At 37.0% G+C, this 20,805-nt stretch overlaps 1 long non-coding RNA gene and 1 pseudogene across 1 annotated transcript; both read right to left on the reverse strand.

Moving 5' to 3' along the window:
- Positions 1-461: 461 nt before the first annotated feature.
- On the reverse strand, positions 462-5,354 carry LOC147912891 (uncharacterized; annotated as a pseudogene).
- A 5,868-nt stretch (positions 5,355-11,222) lies between these two features.
- Positions 11,223-14,672, reverse strand: LOC147912892 (uncharacterized). Its single transcript, XR_015549516.1, has 2 exons — positions 14,099-14,672; positions 11,223-12,985 (listed from the first exon to the last, which is right to left on the reverse strand). It is a non-coding gene; the product is annotated as an uncharacterized LOC147912892 (long non-coding RNA).
- Positions 14,673-20,805: the final 6,133 nt, after the last annotated feature.

Consider the following 20,805-nt stretch of genomic DNA (forward strand, 5'->3'; position numbering starts at 1 on the left):
TGCCTGGGATCTGAACTGGCGAACCTCGGGCCACTGCAGTGGAGCGCGCGCACTTAACCGCTTGCGCCACCGGGCTGGCCCCATGTTTCTAAACCACTAAACTCTAGCTCTAGATGTATTCGTTGCTTTTCACAGAAAGAAACAAAACTTTTTTTTGTGTGTGAGGAGGACTAGCTCTGAGCTAACATCTGATGCCAATCCTCCCCTTTTTCCTGAGAAAGATTGGCCCTGGGCTAACATCTGTGCCCATCTTCCTCTATTTTATATGGGATGCCGCCACAGCATGGCTTGACAAACGGTGCGTTGGTGTGCACCCGGGACCTGAACCTGCCAACCCCGGGCCACGGCAGCAGGGTGCACGCACTTAACTGCTGCGCCATCGGCCCGGCCCCCAAGAAACAAAACTTTTCAAGAGTACTATTTCAGTTACTAATCAATAAACTCTAATAATTTTAGTTGTATTAATTCCTTATATTGGCTTAGAATTTATGTTGTTGTTTTTCTAGCTTTGTAGGTAAAATTCTTATTCATTATTTTCTCAATGCCTACTAAGTGACAGGCATTGAATAGGCTCTGGGGATAAAGGAGTGAATGGAAATAAAGTTCTAGTCTTCATTTTTGGTTTCGTGCATGCATTGAAGAGTATTAAATTTCCAACAAGCAGAGGACTGGCAACATCCCAAAGTTCTGGTATACAGGCATTTTATTATCACTCTTTTCCAAATAGGCTCTAATTTTAATTTTAATTTTCTATTTAATTCAGGACTTATACAAGAGATTATCAATTTGCAAAAGGACGTGATACAATACTACCATGCAGATAATAACTGTAAAATGGATCTCTACAATGGAGAGATCTAGCAGTCACCACTATAAAAAAGTGATAACATCTACCATCATTAATAGTGGCAAAACTCAACATTATATGCTTTTTAATGTATACAACATCAATGCAATGAAACCTCTTTGTTTAACTTCAAATTTGCTGGAACTATTAGGGATAGAAAAACAAGATAAATGACCCATAAGGAAACTACTTAACTCTCCAAAAATCCAAAGTCGTGAAAAAATGTTCTAAAGCAGGAATTCACAATTTTTGGGGGGAAGAATCAGATTGTAAATATTTTAGGTTTTGTGCGCCATACAGCCTCCTTTGCAACTACTGCAACTATAAGCTCTGCCAGAGACATACAAAAGCAAGCCACAGACAGTACGTAAACGAATGGATGTGGCAGTGCTCCAATGAAACTCATGTTTTAAATCCTCTCGTTTTTCATATTCTACTAGTTTTTGTCCAGAAAGAATTATTTAAAACTTAACAAAGCCATAAGTAATTACATGAAGTTTATCTAAATTCATTACATTGATATAGACTTGATCTCATAATAACTCATTAACAGTAATAGAAATAATGACAATACTAAAAATAGTATCTAATACTTACTGAAAAAAGACTATGTTCTAGATAGGTTTCCAAGTTTTCTATATTCCAATAACAGCACTATAATTAGTTGGTACTATTATCATCATTTACAAATGACTCCCATAGGGATAAATATCTTACCCAATGTTGACAGACTGTAAAGAATCAAATGGCAATCATGATAGTTTTCCACATTTGTTAGGTCAACAGGGGTTTTCTGGGGCATGAGTTTTTTCAAGTTTAACAATAATTGACTAGGGCTGGAGGGCTTTTATAAATAAAGCATAAAAAACAAGAGCATTTCCACATTCTCTGAATTTTCCATTATGAATATTCTTATAATCTATAAATAGAGAAATGCCAGTAAAGGTTTTCCTGTGTTACATAAAAATACATCATAAATTCTCTGAATATGAACATTTGGGTCATAAATGAAAAAACAAAAACATTAGTTTTGGTGTTTAATATTAGTTAAAACATTTACATTGCGAGGGATTCTCACCAGTATAAATTATTTAATGCCTTATAAGAACTCAACTATATCTAAAAGTGTTCCCACATTCTTTGCACTCAAATTGTTTCTCAGTGTTATAAATCCAGTGATGTACTGTACATTGTCTACTGCAACACATGCCCTTCCACAGTCCTTACATTCATAACGCTTCTCTTCAGTATGAATTCTCTGTGTACTTTAAGCCTTGAACTAAGCCTAAAGGACTTCCCGCATTTGTTACATTCAAAGGGTTTCTCACCATTGTGAATACTCTGATGTCGAGTAAGTCGTCCATACACACTAAAGGCCTTCCCACATTCCTTACATTCATAGGGTTTCTCACCAGTATGATATCTATGATGTACAATTAGTTGATGGCCACTAATAAAAGCCTCCCCACATTCGTTACATTCATGGGGTTTCTCACCAGTGTGAATTCTATGATGCATTCTAAGGCTTTCAACATGACTAAAGGCCTTCCAACATTCCTTACATTCTTATGGTTTCTCACCAGTATGAATTCTCTCATGCCTAACAAGGTTTGAGGTAAGACAAAAGGCCTTCCCATATTCTTTACATTCATAGGGCTTCTCACCAGTATGAATTCTGTGATGCATTCTTAGGCTTCCACCATGAATAAAGGCCTTCCCACATTCTTTACATTTATAGGGTTTCTACCAGTATGAATTCTTTCATGTCGAATAAGTGCTGAAGCATGACTAAAGGTCTTTCCACATTCTTTACATTTACAGGGTTTCATGCCAATATGCATTCTCTGATGTGGAATGAGTTGATAGCCACAACTAAAAGTCATCACACATTCCTTACATTCATAGGGTTTCTCCCCAGTATGAATTCTCTCATGCTGAACAAGATTTGAGGCACAACTAAAGGCCTTCCCACATTCCTTACATTTGTATGGTTTCTCCCCAGTATGAATTCTACGATGTTTTCTAAGCTCTATAACACGACTAAAGGTCATCCCACATTCATGGCATCCATAGGGTTTTTCACCAGTACGAATTCTGTCATGTTGCACAAGGTGAGAGGCTTGACTAAAGGCCTTCCCACATTCCTTCCATTCATAGGATTTCTCACCAGTATGAATTCTCTGATGAACTATAAGATCTATTCTACGACTAAAGGTCATTCCACATTCCTCACATTTATAGGGTTTTTCACCAGTATGAATTCTCTGATGTTGCAGAAGGTTGGATGCACGAGTAAAGGCCTTTCCACATTGCCTACGTTCATAGGGTTTCTCTCCAGTATGAATTCTCTGATGTACTGTAAGGTCCGTATGTTGACTAAAGGCCTTCCCACATTTTGTCACATTCAGAGGGTTTCTCTCTGAGTTTTCTGAGGTAGAGTAAGAGATGAACATTTTTTATAAATGTGTACTTTTTCATAGCTGATTATTTCATATCTTGACTCCAAATCTAAAAGAAATGGGAAAAATATTTTGTTTTCCTGGACAAAAAAAAAATTTGAATGTTTTATAGTCAGTTTTTTAAAAATAAAAAATATCACCCGTTAGAGATGAATACTTTAGAGAACTCTAAAATCAGCTATACAGTTTGCAACAGTTACTGACAGTGTCTCCGCAACTCATTTATCACACTTTACTAAAATGATTTAATGTACTCTTTTCTGTATCAGTTTCCATATAAAATATAAATATATTAAAAGCAACTATTTATAGCTGATCTTTCTCCAATTATACTTCCCCTTAAAAATACAGATACTGTGGTTGTGGTTCATTCCCTCCAATGCACGGCCATGTGTGCATTTCTTGGTTCCCATATCAAATAAAATAATGAGTTCTTATTTACTTATCTTCATTGAGCTCCTCCTTATTAGTTACCCATTCTACAGATGTTCCATCTGTTTTACTCCTTCATATCTTCTCTCAGGTTCTCTCTCACTGACCCCACCCCCCTTTTCTTTTGGTGAGGAAGATTAGCCCTGAGCTAACATCTGTCACCAATCCTCCTTTTTGTTGAGGAAGATTGGCCCTGGGCTAACATCTGTGTCCATCTTCCTCTACTTTATATGTGGGATGCCTGCCACAGCACGGCTTGATAAACAATGTGTAGGTCCACGCCTGGGATCCAAACCTGTGAACTCCGGGCTGCTGAGGCAAAGCACGTAAACTTAATCACTATGCCACCAGGCCGCCCCTCACTTTCTCTCTCTTTTTGTTTTTGAGGAATATCAGTCCTGAGCTAACATCTGTTACCAATCCTCCTTTTTGCTGAGTAAGATCAGCCCTGGGCTAACATCTGTGCCCACCTTCCTCCACTTTACATGAGATGCTGCCACTGCATGGCTTTGATAAGCAGTGCGTAGGTCCACACCTGGGATCCAAACCTGAGAACCCTGGGCAGCTGAAGTGGAGTGCGCAAACTTAACTGCTTTACCACCAGGGTGGCCCCCACTCACTTTCCCTTTTAACCACAGTTGACCATTCTGGTAATTCCTACAAGTCTGTCAATGAATTTTCAGGCATGTACTAGGTATATACCGTACAAAAAGTCATAAAATTCTGAGCATCTGGGGATTTCAAAGAAAAGAAGGAAAACTGAACTATACAGTAAAAGAGCTGGAGAAAGAATGCCAGGAAGTATGTGAAAAAGAATTGACAGATGCAGCCTATAAGGTAATAACCAATATGAAAGAATATCTTGATGAAATTTCAAAGTGCTGAATGAGTAGGTCGAGATTTGTGGGCAAGAAATATCTTATGAGTAGAGTATCTATGTGTCAAAACTCTGAAGTAATACAAACACTCTCTCTCCAAAAACAAGTAACAACAGAAATTAATAACCATATCAGAAAACCAAAACATGTTCCATGTGAAAATGGATATGTCCTCTCCAGAATAAATGTTGCGTAAACAAGGAAATAAAAAATTGAAATGGAAGAACTCTAGTAAATCACAATAGAGAAAATAAGTACATATCAGGATCTTGGGCAATTTCAGCATTCAGAGAATTCAAAGATTTAAACACTTATTTCAATAAAAATGGAAGAAATAAATGAATTAAGGAACCAATTCCAAAACTTGGAAAATAAAAGAAAGCAGGAAAAAATTAAGATAAAAGAAAATTTAATGAGTTAGAAAAGAGTAGTGTTAATAAATAAAGAACTAGTGCTTTAAAAATCAAGAAGTAAAACACTGGGGCCGGCCTGGTGGCACAAGCGGTTAACTGCGCGCGCTCTGCAGTGGCGCCCAGGGTTCGCCGGTTCGGATCCTGGGCGCACGCCGATGCACTGCTTGTCAGGCCATGCTGTGGCGGCATCCCATATAACGTGGAGGAAGATGGGCATGGACGTTAGCCCAGGGCTGGTCTTCTTCAGCAAAAAGAGGAGGATTGGCTGATGTTAGTACAGGGCCGATCTTCCTCACAAAAAAAAAAAAAGAAGTAAAACACTAGCTAAAACAAACAAGAGTAAAAATAAAAAATAAATGATTAAGGGGTAAATGCAAAATTAAAATGAATTTTATTGATATTATGAATATTTCTGAAAACATCATTAATACTTTTCAAAGTATAAATGGAATGGAAAATTCTCAAGAAAAATTCAACAAAATTCATCAAAAAAAAAAAAATCACCAAGAAAGCCTAAACAGACCAATTGCCACAGAAGAGACAGAAAAAGTTGCCAGAAAAGATAGCTATAATGACCACTCTTTAACTCCTAAATTATAATTTCTAAATATCAATGTCCACCATATGGATCCAAGATAGTTGAATAAAAAAACAATTCGGGGGGCCAGCCCTGTGGCGCAAGTGGTTGGGTGCACACGCTCCGCTGTGGTGGCCCGGGGTTTGCCGGTTTGGATCCCAGGTGCGCACCAATGCACCGCTTGTCAAGCCATGCTATGGCGGCGTCCCATATAAAGTGGAGGAAGATGGGCAAGGACGTTAGCCCAGGGCCAGTCTTCCTCATCAAAAAGAGGAGAATTGGCAGATGTTAGCTCAGGGCCAATATTCCTCATAAAACAAAACAAAACAAAACAAAAAAAAGAATTCAGGAAAGGGGCAAGAAAATGAGCCTAGAAATCTTTCGCCATAAAGAAATGAAGATGTCACAGATTTACAGAGGTGTAACTGGGAAAAACTGTAAAAACAGTAGCATAAAAATGATTGTGATAGATATAAACAATATAGTAAAAACCAATGAGTCTACAATGATACAAGAGAAAATAAATGAAAATATCATTTTCACCATTAAATACTCCTTAATTGAAGAAGTTCTAGTTCCACCATTGTGGTGTAAACCTCTTATAGTCCATCTCCCTCTGACTGATATCAACTAAAAATGCTTGACAAAATAATCAAACACCTGAGGTCAGTAAATAAGAATAAACAAAGGCGGAGGATTGGAGATGGCAGTGAAAACCTTAAAAAGTGACCTATACTAGGCTGAGTTTTTTGCTAATTTCCCTATCACTCATAGCCTTGCCACAGGGGTGGGCCCCAGTTATACTGGCACAAAAATGGGCTACAAAAGCCCCAACATATTTCTTGCTACAAGAATCATGGCAAGGAATACTACCAAACTGGAACATGAAGGGGGAACCCTAGAAAGGAAACATCCAAAGAAGATTCCTAATTTGGGGTACGAATGAATACAAATCTTAGTCTAAACCTGAATTACACATGCGTGAGAAAGACACAAACCAGTGTAGCAAAGCCTCAGAGAAGCCAACTGAGAATTAAACCACTGCCCACAAACAGCAGAACATACAGTCTAAATGTTATTGCTTTGATTCCTTGTTAAAATATCAATATGTAAACATATCACTATCCTCCAGAGAAATGAACAAAACTCAGAATAAACACAAGATAGCACTCACAATGTCCACAATACAATTCCAAATTATTCAACATAAATAGAACAAAAAAATGTGATCCCCTCTCAAAGAAAAAGACAAACCATAGATGCTAAACCTGAGGCAACCCAGGTGGTGAAATTATCAAACAAAGACATAAGCTATTTTACGAGGCTGGCCCCATGGCACAGTGGTTAAGTTTGGCACACTCTGCTTTGGTGGCCCGGGTTCCCAGGTTCAGATCCCGGACGTGGACCTACACCACTCATCACCCATGCTGTGGTGATAACCCACATACCAAATAGAGGAGGATTGGCACCGATGTTAGCTCAGGGAGAATCTTCCCCAAGCAAAAAGAGGAAGAATGGCGACAGATGTTAGCTCAGGGAGAATCTTCCTCAAAAAACAAACAAACAAAAAAAATTATTTCAGCTATACATTAAGAGATTAAAAAAAAATTAAAAAACCCACACATTTGAAATTACTCAAAGATAAGAAGCATAAACAAGAGAAAAAGAAATCGCATAAAGAACGAAATGAATACTGTGGAACTAAAAGATATAATTTCTAAAACGGCTGGATGAGCTTATAGCAGAATGGAAACAACAGAAGAAAGAGTCAATAAACTTGACAGATGTATAGAAGTTATTCAAGCTGAAATTCATAGATAAGACAGGTTAAAAAATTTCATAATAGAGCTTCAGGGACCTGTGGTAAGATATCAAAAGATGTAATTACAATCTGAAAAGAAAAACAGAAAGAGACAAAGGCAAAAAAAGGTCTGATGAAAAGAACAAAACTACTAAAGGAAGTTATTTAGGCTGATGGAAAATGATAAAAAAGAGAACCCTGAATTATCAGGAATGAAGGAAAGGTATCATGAAAAGTAAATACCTAGGTAAATATCTAAGATAATTTATTCTCCTCAAGTTCTTTCAGATATACATGACTGTTGAAAGCAAAGCTTACAACATTGTTTGGTGGTATTTTTAATGTACGTAGATGTGATAAACACAACAATTATAGAGGGAAAGGTATGTATAAAGGGTATTGAAGATGTAAGGTGTCTTCATTTTACAAGAAATAATAAAATATTAACTACGTAGATTTTGAAAGCTTAGGAATATTATATATTGTAATCCCTATAACATACATTAAAGTAAATATGCAAAGAGAAATAGCCAAAATGCCAATAGATAAATTACAATGAATAGTAAAAAAAATTAAATATTCCAGTACAAGGCAGGAAATGGGAAACAGAAGAACTAAAAACAAAGGGGGATAGGGCATTAGGAAGAGGGTGGACTAGGAAGATACAGGCCCTTGTTTTCCCCAAGAGATACTGAATTAACAGCAATATATGTACCAAAATACCTTTGTGAGAACCCTAAAAACTAGGTAAGGGGCTACAGAACCGAGGTAAGCATATAAACAAGAGAAGAGACAGCAAAGAAAGGTAAGAGTTGGTCATAGTTTGCTTGCCCTACCCCCTTGTGCTATCCAGTGTAATTAGGTATGATGGGGAGAACACCTCGTCCCAATTTCTGGCTCCTCTCTTGGGACAAAAAAAAAAGTGGAACTTGTATCCAGCATTCTGGCTTGTCTGGAGGCTGCCCACGGGACTGGTTTCTGTCTCATGCGGCTTGGGGCGCTGATGGAATGGTAGCATAGTTTGCATATCAGGTGGGAAGCCCTTGAAAACAGAGGCAAGCACCGCATTGTGTTAGAGCAGCAGAAAATATGCAGTTCCACAGGTAGTCGCCAGGAGAGGCAAACGATTAATGGTAGAGGAATACAACAAAAACTGAAAGCTCCTGAGAAGAAACAGGAAATTAAGATAGTTAAGCAGCCATATATACTAGAATAAAAGCACACATACAACCCCAAAAAAGATCCATCCCCAGAAAAGGTTTGAAAGGTTCCAGAACCCCTGGCTGGGCTGACTGATGAAGGTCTTCCTCTGCACAAAACTGGTCTATAAAGACTGAGAGAGGTGGCCGTTTTCTCAAAGCTAAAATCTCAACAAAAAATCACAAGGCATACAAAGAAACAGGGAAACATGGTCCAATCAAAGGATGAAAACAAAGTGCTGGAAATTGACTCTAAACAAACACAGATCTATGGAGTTTCTGAAAAAGAATTTAAAATGACTGTCTTAAAGATGCTAAATGAGCTAAAAGAGATCATAGATAGACAACTAAATGAAATCGGGAAAACAATGCATGAAGAAAATGAGACTATCAACAAAGAGATTATAAGAGAGAACCAAAGAGAAATTCTGGACCTGAAAAAATACAACTAAATTGAAAAATTCACTAGAGGGGTTCAATAGCAGACTTGATCAGGCAGAACAAAGAATCAGCAAACTTGAAGAAAGGTCATTTGAAATCATCACGTCAGAAAAAAAAGAATGAAGTGAAGAGTGTCTAAGGGACATATGGGAGAACATCAAGTGGACCAATATACAAATTATGAGAGTCCCTGAAGGAGAAAAGAGAAAGGGGCAGAGAGCTTATTTAAAGAAATAATGGCTGAGGGCCGGCCCCGTGGCTTAGCGGTTAAGTGCGTGCGCTCCGCTGCCGGCGGCCCGGGTTCGGATCCCGGGTGCGCACCGAGGCACCACTCCTCCAGCCATGCTGAGGCCGCGTCCCACATACAGCAACTAGAAGGATGTGCAGCTATGACAGACAACTATGTACTGGGGCTTTGGGGGAAAAATAAATAAATAAAATCTTAAAAAAAAAAAAAAAAAAAAAAGAAATAATGGCTGAAAACCACCCAAATCTGAGGAAAGAAACAGATACATACATAAATTTAAGAAACTCAATGAACTCTGACTAGGAAAATTCAAGAGACCCACATCAAGACACAGTATAATAAAACTGCTGAAACTCAAAGACAAAGAAAGAATCTTGAAAGCAGCAAGAGAAAAGCAATTCATCACATACAAGTGGGCTTCCACAACATTATCAGTGTATTCTTCAGCAGAAACACTGGAGACCAGAAGGGAGTGGGATGATGTATTCAAAGTGCTGAAAGAAAAAAAAAGTCAACCAAGAATATTGTACCTGGAAAAACTGTCCTTCAAAAATGAAGGAGAAATCAATACCTTCCAAGATAAACAAAAGCTGAAAGAATCCATTACAACTAGATTGCCCCACAGGAAATGCTAAAGGGAGTCCTTTGAGTTAAAACAAAAGGACATCAGAAAGCCATACAAACCCACACAAAAGTGTACAGTTCTCCAATAAAGGTAAATATATGGACAAATATAGAATCTTGTGTTATTGTAATTTGGGTGCATAAATCCACTTTAAATTCTAGTATAGAATCTAAAAGACATCACAAAAAACTAATCTATGTTAATAGGTAATCAATATATAAAAATGTAATTTATGGCATCAACAACATAAAGGGGGAGGGCAGAGTTCTAAATGAGTAGATTTTGTATGTGATTGAAGTTTTTATCAGTTTAAAATAGATTATTATAACTTTAAGATGTTTTATATAATCATAATGGTAACCACAAAGGAAATATCTATAGAATACACACAAGAGGAAATGAGATGGGAATCAAAGCAGGTCACTACAAAAAAATCAATGAAACACAAAGGAGGCAGTCATACAGGAAACAAGGGTCAAAAAAGCCACAAAAAACCCCCAGAAAATAAGTAAAAAAAAATGGCAATAATAAATCCTTTCCTATCAGTAATTTAAATGTAAACGGATTAAACCCTCCAATCATGAGACATAGATTGGTTGAATGGATAAAAAAGCAATTCAGTGATTTGCTACTTACAAGAGACTCACCTTAGGACACACATAGACTAAAAGTGAAAGAACGGGGGCCGGCTCTGTGGCATAGCAGTTAAGTGCACGCGCTCCGCTGCTGGTGGCCCGGGTTTGGATCTCGGGCACGCATCGATGCACTGCTTGTCAAGCCATGCTGTGGCGGCGTCCCACATAAAGTGGAGGAAGATGGGCATGGATTTTAGCTCAGGGCCCGTCTTCCTCAGCAAAAAAAAAGGAGGATTGGCATGAATGTTAGCTCAGGGCTGATCTTCCATAAAAAAAAAAAAAATAAAAAATAAAAGTGATGGGCCGGCCCCGTGGCTTAGCGGTTAAGTGCGCGCGCTCTGATGCTGGCGGCCCGGGTTCGGATCCCGGGAGTGCCCCGAGGCACCACTTCTCCGTCCAACGCGAGGCCGAGTCCCACGTACAGCAACTAGAAGGATGTGAACCTATGACGTACAACTATCTACTGGGGCTTTGGGGGGAAAAACTGAATAAATAAAAAAAAATCTTTAAAAAAAAAAAAAATAAAAAAAAAATAAAAGTGAAAGAATGGAAAAAGATATTCCATGCAAATGGTAACCTAAAGAAAGTAGGGGTGACTTTAAGGAAAAAACTGTCACAAGAGACAAAAATGACATTACATAATGATAAAACAGACAAATCACCAGGAAGATAAACAATTGTAAATATTTATGCACCAAACATCAGAGCTCCAAAACATATGAAGGAAACATTGACAGAATTAAAGGGAGAAATAGACAGCGATACAATAATGGTGGGAGACTTCAACACCCTACTTTCAACAGTGTAGGGAACAACCAGGCAGAAGATCAATAAGGAAATAGAGGACTTAAACAACACTAGACAAACTGGACCTAACAGACATACAGAGAACACTCTACACAACAACGAGAGAATACAAATTCTTCTCAAGTGCACATAGAACATTCTCCAAGACAGATCACATTAGACCACAAAACAAATATTAACAAATTTTAAAAGACTGAAATCATATAGAACATTTTTTCTGATCACAAAGGAATGAAATTAGAAATCAACACCAGAAGGAAAACTAGAAAATACAAATATTTGTAAATTAAACAACACACACTTAAACAACCAGTGAGTTAAAGAAATCACAAGGGAAATTAGAAAATACTGTAAGACAAATGAAAATGAAAACAGAACACATCAAAACTTAGGGATGCAGCAAATACAGTGCTTTCAGTCTTTCACCCTTGAGTAGGATGTTAGCTGTGGGGTTTTCATATATGGCCTTTATTACGTTGAGGTAGTTTCCTTCTATTCCTAGTTTCTGGAGTATTTTCATCATGAAATGGTATTGAATTTTGTCAAATGCTTTTTCTGCATCAATTGAGATGACCATGTGATTTTTTCCCGTCATTCTGTTAATGTGGTATGTTACATTGCTTGGTTTTTATATAGTGTACCAGCCTTGCATTCCAAAAATCCCATTTGGTCATGGTGTAAATCATTTTTATGTGCTGAATTCAGTTTGCTAGCATTTTTTTGAGAATTTCTGCCTCAATATTGATTAGCAATATCGATCTGTAGTTTTCTCATCTTGTAGTGTGTTTGTCAGGCTTTGGTGTCAGGGTAATGCGGGCCTCACAGAATAGGTTTGGGAATGTTCCTTCCTCTTCAATTTTTTGGAAGAGTTTGAGGGGAACTGGTGTTAATTCTTCTTTAAGTGTTTAGAATTCAGCAGTAAAATCACTGGATCCAGGGCTATTCTTGGTTAGGAGGTTTTTGATTACTGATTCAATCTCTTTACTAGTATAAATCTGATTAGATTTTCTATTTCTTCATAATTTGGTACTGGTAGGTTGTATGTTTTCAGGATTTCATCTAGGTTACCCAATTTGTTAGCATACAATTGTTTATAGCCCCCTCTTTCATTTCTGATTTTAGTTATTTGAGTCTTCTCTCTTTTTGCTTAGTCAATCTAGGTAAAGGTTTCTCACCTTGGTCGATATTTTTGAAAAAAGGACTTTTGGTTTCATTGGTTTTCTCTATTGTTTTTCTATTCTCTATTTTGTTTATCTCTGCTCTACTCTTTATTATTTTCTTCTGCTATCTTTGGGTTTAGTTCATTCTTCATTTTCTAGTTCCTTGAGATATGAAGTTAGATTGTTGATTTGAGATCTTTCTAATGTTAAGTATTTATAGGTATAAACTTCCCTCTTAGCACTGCTGTCAATGCATCCCATTAAGTTTTGGTACGTAGTAAGTTTTGAAATTGGAAAGTGTGAATCTCACTTTCTTCTTTGTCAAGATTTTTTGGCTGCTCTGGATCCCCTGCATATCCGCATGAGTTTCATGATCAGGATGTCAATTTTTGCAGATAAGCCAATGCGATTTGGGGTAGTATTGCCATCTTAACGATATTAAGTATTCTGACTTTAAGAAAATGCTACAAGAAATGAAAGAACAACATAAATCAGAATTAAAAAAACTCAGAAATGAAGTGATAAAGCTCAGCAATACAGTAGAGATAAAAGAAAAAATAATTTCAGGATATTAACCTAGAAAGAAATAGGAAAAATGCCACTAGATTAATATTAGGACAAAGATTTTTTTTAATAAAAATTAAGAAATATATGAAAAGTATATGAAAGAAAGCAAATCACTAATCTATTTTATCTAGACTTATGTATAAGTTTCATAATTAACAAAAAAATTTAATTTTTGAAAATTAAAGTTATAAGAAATATAATCAGATCATGGCTCCTAAATAATCTTAGAAAATAACTGTAATTCTCCTTAATGAATCACCACACCTTATATGGTCTGATGCCTCATAACATACTGACTTCATGTTTTGTTAGTCACCCCTCAATAACTCTGCTCTGATCTACCTGCTGCTCTGAAACACACAATACACATGTTCCCTTTCAGGCGTTTGCATTTGTTGTTCACTCTTCCTAGAATGCTCTTCCTTGTACACTCAAATGGCCTGGGCTCTTTACCATCCATGTCTCCGCTCAAAAATCACCTCCTCAGAGAAGTGTTCCTGACCATCTCACCGTACCTAAATTTGCCTTGTTCTTGGTTAGTTTCCTTCATACTACATTTCACTACATGATGTTATATATATACTTATTCATTTACATGTTTACTTATGTCTTACCTAATATACTATAAACTCCATTTTATTAGCCAGATATAAGAATGAATATATTTTTAGGCAATGAAATCACATACATAAATCTAAGTGCACAAGAGGAACTGGAAAGTGTTTGAGTTCAAAATACAGATTAAATGGTGCGTGAGGAAGAGGGACAATGCCCATCGCTGAAGTGGGATGGAAATATGCGAAGAATAACAAAGTGAGTGGTTAAAGAGGTGAAGATGAAATTCACTGGGTAGCTCACGCAGAGTATTTATTTCCTCTCTACATCACAGGTATTTTCTCGAATATGAATGGAGCTTTCCAACAAACATTTCAAGTGTGTCTCCTCCTTAACCACTTGGGCTTTTATACCTACACAAATATATCCCCATAGTTTTACTTGCTCATACTTACTTGTACAGCATCTTGTTTCTTCCCTTACAACCGTCCAGGGCTCTTTTCCTTGCTCCAATAATGTACTCATATCTGGCTTAGAATTGGAATGGCCTGCTTACAAAGAAAAAAAAGTCATATAATGTAGAACAAAACATTGTTTAGTTAAAATTATAATAATAATAAAGTAAAGGTCAAAAGAATATTGAATAAGGCTTTGGAGAAGAGAGGGTAAGGGAACTAAAGAACAAGAAATCAGGTAGGGTAGGGGTTTTTAAAAATATACACTCATATATCCTCTTTTTCTTGAGAGCATGCATAATACAAGAGCTAAAAATAGAGATTCTGGAATCTTGGTTCATTTCTCACCTTTGCCACCTTCCAACTGTGTCTGACCTTGGGAAAGTAACCTAAACCCACTGTGCCTCAGTATTCTCAGTTGTAAAATGGGAATAATAAATCTGTTAGGAGGATTAGACAAGTTGATATATATATGTAAAATGCTTAGAGCATTGCCTATTACATACCGAGCACAATGTCAGCTATCAACATCCCTGATGTTGTTTTATGAAGAGTACACAAGAAGAGATATCTATGTGATATTCATTTCATTTTAAATGTAATGTTCATAGATTACAACTTAAACCAAAAAACAGAAAAAATTTCTTACAAAATACAGTGTGTATGCCTCAGTTTTCAATTAATTCCATTTATCTAATCTACCACTATACAAATTGTAGAGGCTCTTTTAGAACAATTAGAGCAATTCAGGACCCTTTGTCAAGCTTATCTCCCTGAAAGTGGATCAGATATTAAAATAAAGTATCTATGGAAATTCTGAGCATAAACAAATAGGAAACCTGGATCTTTTGACAATGATTACAATAAATGCCAGAGAATTCTAAACTAGACCCTATTCATAAAAGAAGAGAGGCACTTGCAAGTAAGACTAGAGGAGGTTTAGTGTCACTGAAGGGAAGATAAAGGTGTTTAATGGAGCTGCTATTTCCAACCTGACAAAGCTCAAATCACTTCTTTGGAAAAAAAGAACAAAGAAATTTAACTACTTTCTTGAAAACCAGCCCGGAAAATCACAGTGGAAAAAAATATATCTTTAAAGAGCAGATTCTAAATTATTGTAAATCATTTGAAGCTGATAAACATACCCAATGAGACCAAGATGCCATAATTCTCCATCGTCACATCCCAGTACAAGTTCTTCTGAACAGGGTCGAGATATTCCCACTCCTGCCGAGAGAAGTCTATGGCCACATCTCGGAATGTCATAGATCTCTGAAACTGCAAACCCATGTATTACTGGGGAAGTTAAAGGAATATTTTGAAGATGGAAGGAGAGGAGATAAGGACTGCATTGCAGGAAGAGAGCAACAATTGCAAGTATGTAGGCTAAAAATCTTTAATATGGGAGGGGACTGAGCAGAAGATATACTTTTGAAGAAGCCTGCTGGAATAGACAAAATTGCCTGGCACACTCTTAAATATTTGAACTATTTGAGAATAGATAAAATGATAATGTTTTACTACTAAATAGTGAATACAAGCATAATGCCTGCTTGAGATGTGTCATATAAATTCTCAGTAGACGTGAGTTGTTGAGGAAAATTTCTGCTTTTTAGAGAAGCGAAAATTTAATCAGACATTTTTTGAAATGCAGTATAAAGTCTTAATTTTAGAAAATACAGTTTGTATAAAAATAAGAATTCTCTCAAGCATTAAATACTTAATTATGTCAGATTTTTTCTTGTCGATAAATCCATGTACTCTTTGGCATATGACATTATATTTCATGGACATATCAGATTTAATCATTTATACAGGTAGGATGCACATTTGTAAAGTCTTTCCCAATTCTGTGTTCACTTACTATTTATGATATCTTTTTTTTGTTGCCATCTATCATCTGTCACTGAACACTTGGCTTATGCTTAGTGTGGTAAGCTGCTTCTCCTCAGGTTACCAATGATCATCTTCTAGTATTTATGCCCTTGCATACTCTCCTTCCCACGTGTGTGAGCTGGACCAAGTGACTTGCTTTTAATAAACAGAATACTGCTCAAGGGATGAAATGTTACTTCTGAGAGTAGATTATAGAAGACTGTGATTTCCATATTGCTTGCCCTCTTTTGCTGTCTCTCTTGCTCAACCAAGAGTGGTCTCTAGCCAACAGCCCATGAGTAACTAGATCCTGTCAAAAACCGCTGGAGTAAGTTGGAAGCAGATACAGCCAATGCTGGCCTTAAGATGACTGTACCCTGACCAACATCTTGATAGCCTTGTACGAGACCCAGAGCAGGAGAGCCAAGCTAAGTCACGTCCAGATTTCTGACCCACTGAAACTGTGAGATAAATGTTTATTGCTTTAGCTACTAAGTGTTGAGATAATTTTTTACATAGCAATAGATGACCAATACATTGAGGTAAAGAATATTGAGGAAGGATAATGAATTATGTTGATTTCACCCAAATTTAGTATGTCCCATTCAACAATAGGCTAGTCTTGATATTTATCTCAGAGATTTCCTGCCAAGATCCACAACCTCCAAGTTTGCAGATCTCAATTATATATAGGCATACCTTGCTTTATTGCACTTTGCAGATATTGCATTTTTTACAAGACCTTCCACCAGCAAAAAGATTACGACTCACCGAAGGCTCAGATGATGGTTTGCGTTTTTCAGCAATAAAGTTTTTTTATTCTGGTGAGGAAGATTGGCCCTGAGCTAACATATGTTGCCAATCTTCCTTTTTGCTTGAGGAAGACTGTCGCTGAGCTAACATCTGCACCAATCTTCCTCTACTTTATATATGGGACGCTGCCACAGCACAGCTTGATGAGTGGTGTGTAGGTCTGCACCCGGGATCTGAACCCGCAAACCCTGGGCCACCAAAGTGGAACGTGAGAACTTAACCACTATGCCACCAGCCCAGCCCCCTATAAAGTTTTTTGTGTGTGTGCGTGTGAGGAAGATTAGCCCTGAGCTAACATGAGATGCCAACCTTCCTCTTTTTGCTGAGGAAGATTGGCCCTGGGCTAACATCTGTGCCCATCTTCCTCTACTTTATATGGGACGCTGCCACAGCACGGCTTGATAAGTGCTGCACTGGTGTGCGCCTGGGATCCGAACCTGTGAACCCAGGGCTGCTGAAGCAGAGCACGTGCACTTAACCGCTATGCCACCGGGCTAGCCCTAAAGTATTTTTTAATTATGGTACATTGTTTTTTAGACATAATGCTATTGCACACTTAATAGACTAAAGTATAGTCTAAACGTAACTTTTATATGCACTGGGAAACCAATAAATTCACATGACTCACTTTATTGCAATATTTGCTTTATTGTGGTGGCCTGGAACTGAACTCACAATATCTCAGAGATATGCCTGTATTAATCCACACAAACCGTGAGATTTCACTCTGCACTGAGATGTAGGTTATTCAATACCAAATTTCTATCTTTACTTGGAAATCTGAAGTCTGTGGAAAATTTCAAAGTCTTCTCATGGATGGTAAAATATAACCAACAACAACTGTCTCTATCTCACTAAACTACAGACCTGACTCAAATAACATAAATCTTTACTTCAAAGGACTCATCTCCTTCACTGCTCCATCCCTGCCCTTGGTAGAAGAATGGGCACTTAAGGTATGTTCAATAACTTCTCAGTGATAACATGAACACTAGTTATTTTAGAACAGTCTACATAGAGAGGATGCTGGGTAATTTGCCATCACCTTTCACTGGAACAAGAGGCGGGAAGCAGGTTATTTGAGGGCCCTCTCTTGGTAGTAAACTTTATTAAATTAATAAAAATACTCACATGACCTGAAAAAAAAAAACCCACATATTTCAAGAAGGAGAGAAACATCAACTTACACAGGCCATGGTTTTAGACCTGCAAGAGCGGATCGGTCCTCAGGGTTCCTCTAACAGAAAAGCACAGATCCAGAAAGCCAGAGCTGGAAGAAGAGAAAGATCTTGAGACCAGTTTTGCTTTAGTGTTTCCAACAGGACTTAAATTAATAACGTTATGATCTTCCATTCCAGGTTCCAAACTATATCCCATCACACACAATTTGGGCAGATTAGGATCCTAGAGAAATCTACCTTCTCCCCCAAATCCCAGGGCTCTCTACTGAACAAAGTCATAGAAGACAGGCATTTCTGCATTGAAGCCAGACCTGGCCAGATATGGCAGCAGGAAGTTTTCAGGCCACAGTGTCATTTTGGTGAGGCAGATGCAGACCTAAGGATGGACAGTACAGTCATGGCCCTGAGCAGATCCTCTTCCTTCTATTAACATTTTCTAAGACTGAAAAGAGCCCATATCCTCCTAACCAGAACCTCTTTTGTGGCTTTGGAATTGGGTGAAGTTGATTAAGACACTGGAGCAGAAAGTCAGTGTTCACTATTTGGAATACAACAAAGCTTACTAGTTAAATATATAACAAATCATCGTCATACTACAATACAAAGTAGATATCAAATGTGAAGTTGGGGAAAATATTTAAGGATATAGAAAATATTCCAGATTAAATATTCACACTATCAATAGAATAATTAGATTGAACTATGTATTTTTGAAAAATATATGAAAGTATCAATCAATATAGAGAAAGAGTGGCAGAGAAACAGATCACTGAAATAAGTAGATAAACAAGTCTAGAAGGTTATGTGACCATCTAATAAGAGTGCTTTTTATTTTGATCTTGATTTTTCCTTTTTTTTTTTTTTTTTTTTTGCTGAGGAAGATTAGCCCTGAGCTAACATCTATGCCAATCTTCCTCTGTTTTGTATGTGGGTTGCCACCACAGCATGGCTACTAACAAGTGATGTAGGTCTGTGCCTGGAAACTGAACCCAGGCTACCGAAGCGGAGCATGCCAAACTTAACCACTAGGCCACAGGGCCAGCACCATGATTTTTCCTTTTAAAGCTTATTTCATAATTATTGTAACAATCACCAGAGGTTAACTTGAAATATATGTCTGTATTTTTTCTTTTTTCTTTTTAGTTTCACTTTGCACCTAACAAAATTAGGAGGAAAACTATAAATATAAAAGTCACAGCACAAAATCCATTTATCACCATAGATATTCCATACAATTGGCATATTTTGCTCATATCCTGACCGTTGCTATAGACAGACTGATGTGTCTTTCCTGTGGATTCACAAGGTAAGTCACCTAAATGTCTCCAGTGGTCTTCATCACACACTGCCTTACACTTATTCCTATTCAGATTTTACCTTCACTTTAGATAATAAGCATTTTAAAGGAGGCAACTCTGTCTTTTAAGCAGTTGATTTACCCTAAATCCTACAATTCCTAGGTTTAGCATATTGTAGGCAAAAGTCTGGTTTTTTACCACAAAATTCCATTCCTAGGAATTTCTTAAAGGAAATAACTATAGAACTATGTAAAGCACAAGGATGTTCATCAGAGAAAAAGTTTTTGATAAAAATTAAAAACATAACTATTTCACAGTAGGCAACAGGTTAAACCTATGAGGGTCTACAATGTGGTGACGTACTATGGCTTCATTAATAATTAATACATAGGGAATGATGGAAAACAACATTAACTCAGTGAAGAAGGCAGGTTTAAAAAGGTATGCATAACCTAGGAGGTGATATCCTGTTGAAATTAAGAACACAGGCTCTGTTGTCAGACTTTTAGGAATTCAAAACAAGCTTTAAGCTGTGAGAGTTAATAATACCTCAGTGTTCTCTTTCCACATCAGCAAACCAAGGATCAGAATATCACTGACTACATAAGGCTGTTTTGAAGACTAAGCAAGATAATCCATATAAACACTAAAAGGGTGTATCATAATGGCTAATATAAATTATCAATCATTACTGAAGATGCAAGTCATTACATGTCCCTTAATCCATTATTACATAAGGAAGTTAACTTTGCTGCATCATGTTTTTCTTCGAGAAAATTTGTGCTTCTTGGGCTTTATCTTAAATTTTTAAAATTTCAGTTCCTATCTTGAAGAAAATATAATTCTTCTTAATAAAATTATTAGTAACAAGAGAGAAATCATCAGACAGGAAAAGAGAAAATGTCCCCTTGCCCAGTCCCCAGCAGCTACAAGGAGCAAGAAAAACTCCATTCGGCACCGTTAACCTACATATATATAGACAACAGGACATGATAAAACGCAGAATCCTAACAAATGAGGGACTCTTATTCTTCTGCATAATATGCAGATTTATATTACAATTTTTATTTGGTTATAATAACTATCTTTGGAAATATTATTTGGACTTGCAAGACAACTGGAATAAGAAACTAGTACTACTTTCTCTGCAAGTAACCTTAAATCTCTAAATTATTAATTCTGAAAGGCTGTCTTATTTAGTAATTTGTTGCCATGATAATTAAATTTTAAATAACATTTATAATATCTAAAAGGTGAAAACAGACTGTTTTTTAAACAAGGAGATCCCAGGCACATCCATCTCCCCAAGGCACAGAGATATAAGGAAATCCATGACTGGGTAGATTTCCTTTTCAAACTAAGAGTAGGGTTCTTCGTCTCCTTTATTTGATCAATTATGTTCTGTCAAAACAAAACCACACAGAGATGTTCACACATAAAAACTCTCTGTTGTATTATGTATGGGGTGGGCTTGACTGCACAAAAGCCCATAGATTGAGAAACATCTTTAATTTGTATTCCTGGTCATGAGATCCCATTG

This window comes from Ceratotherium simum, chromosome 33 (assembly GCF_057802395.1).
Source record: "Ceratotherium simum simum isolate JZ-2026a chromosome 33, ASM5780239v1, whole genome shotgun sequence".
Lineage (NCBI taxonomy): Eukaryota > Metazoa > Chordata > Mammalia > Perissodactyla > Rhinocerotidae > Ceratotherium > Ceratotherium simum.